At 50.5% G+C, this 2069-nt stretch overlaps 1 pseudogene; it reads left to right on the top strand.

Annotated features, from left to right (window-relative positions):
• Positions 1 to 485: 485 nt before the first annotated feature.
• LOC149436081 (U2 spliceosomal RNA) lies at positions 486 to 601 on the top strand (annotated as a pseudogene).
• The last annotated feature ends 1468 nt before the right edge of the window (positions 602 to 2069 follow it).

The raw sequence follows: 2069 nt of genomic DNA, 5'->3' as shown, positions 1-2069 counted from the left end.
TATTTTTTTCTTTACTTTATCTTTACCTTATTTATTATGCACTCCCACGTTTTGTCAGTTTTTACTTTACTTATGTGTGTGTTTTTCACGGATGGAGGGTGTGGGTCCTCGGGCCTTACCTGAAGTCTAGGGGGAGGATGTGTGGCCCTACGGTTCCTTCCTCCCCTGATCCCTAGGGGTAGGGGGTTTTCTCTTCGGGAGAACCCCCTTGCCTAGTACTGTGTGTCTGGCTTCGGCTGGGCATAAGGAACGGTGGTCCACCAGGCCTTTTGGCCAGGAGGACCAAATGGGAACCTTGTCCCTGTCAGGAGCTTCGTGCCCCGGGGGATCGGGTGAACGGTCCAACCCTTTCGGGGGTAGGACAAACACACCCCTAAGTGCACTTTTTCGTGTGGTGTTCGCACTTGCACATTTTTTGTGATCACTTACGGGTTTTTTGTTGTAGTTTGCACGTTTGCGGACTTAAAAAAAATAATATAATATAATTCGCTTCTCGGCCTTTTGGCTAAGATCAAGTGTAGTATCTGTTCTTATCAGTGTCCAGTGGGGGTGCTCCCGACCATTCTAGCTTTGCGGGGATGGTTGTTGTATAGTACCCTCACTGGTATGATGGGGGTCCGGAAGGCTAGTACCGGAGGGACAGAAACCAGGGAGCGCCATGATTCGTTCTGGGGCCCTGGGAGTAATTCCTCTGGGAAGACTGGAAAGACCCAGTACCTCCTGATTTGGACGGATCTACCTTGGTCTGGCCAGGGGCTGGGGACGCAAAAAGTCCGCAAACTCAGTGCCCCCTGGGGAAGACGCTCTCAGGGGTGTCACTAGTAACACTTGGGTGTGGGACCCCACGGTGTGAAGATGACACATGGCCACTGTTTTTCACCTCTTTTTGCACAGCGCCCTAAGGACCAGGTCTTTTGGCTAAGTCCAGGGAAATTTTTGCTACGGGCCTCAGGGCCTGGTCTGTGCACAATTCGGCACGACCACTTTTTAATTTTTTTTCTTTACTTTATCTTTACCTTATTTATTATGCACTCCCACGTTTTGTCACTTTTTACTTTACTTATGTGTGTGTTTTTCACGGATGGAGGGTGTGGGTCCTCGGGCCTTACCTGAAGTCTAGGGGGAGGATGTGTGGCCCTACGGTTCCTTCCTCCCCTGATCCCTAGGGGGTTTTCTCTTCGGGAGAACCCCCTTGCCTAGTACTGTGTGTCTGGCTTCGGCTGGGCATAAGGAACGGTGGTCCACCAGGCCTTTTGGCCAGGAGGACCAAATGGGAACCTTGTCCCTGTCAGGAGCTTCGTGCCCCGGGGGATCGGGTGAACGGTCCAACCCTTCCGGGGGTAGGACAAACACACCCCTAAGTGCACTTTTTCGTGTGGTGTTCGCACTTGCACATTTTTTGTGATCACTTACGGGTTTTTCGTTGTAGTTTGCACGTTTGCGGACTTAAAAAAAAAAAAAAAAATAATAATATAATTTATTGAGACTAACAATACAAACATAAACGCAGTGCACCAAACCCCAAGCTAACACAAATACATACAACAAGGTGAAACAAACCCAAACCTAAACTGATATAGATACACAGGTACATACACATATAGAGCACAACGTAGTCGGGCAGGCCGGGTCAATAACTATCGGGCAGGTAGGTACAGGAGGAACAGGCGGACAGAATGGTCAGGTCACGAGCCGGGTACAGCAACTAACGGACAGGTAGGTACAGGGGGTCAGGCAGAGAATGGTCAGGGTCACAAGCCAGGGATCAAACAGGAGAAGTCAGCAGAGGTCAGGATCAGGCAGGGTCGGCAACAAGTCAGGCAGAAACAGGAACAGGAATGCAGGTTACAAGATACAGGGGCCCATGGAAAAACACACACCAAGGCACAGACTGCAGGTCTGGCCATCCCTTAAATACACCACCTGCAATCAGCCCCAGGTGATGGCTAATTGCCGAAGTGAACCTCTAGTTGTTGAGAGCACCCGCTGGCCAGCCCTGGTACTGCAGCCCACAAGGCAGGTGAGTCCCACCACTATTGGCAAGTCCATTCCTGACACACACTTTGTCA

Source organism: Staurois parvus, unplaced genomic scaffold (genome assembly GCF_062004578.1).
Source record: "Staurois parvus isolate SC_StPar_1 unplaced genomic scaffold, SC_StPar_1.0 ptg001426l, whole genome shotgun sequence".
Classification (NCBI taxonomy): domain Eukaryota; kingdom Metazoa; phylum Chordata; class Amphibia; order Anura; family Ranidae; genus Staurois; species Staurois parvus.
The sequence above is the reverse complement of the archived record's forward strand: the minus strand, read 5'-3'. Positions and strand labels throughout refer to the sequence as shown.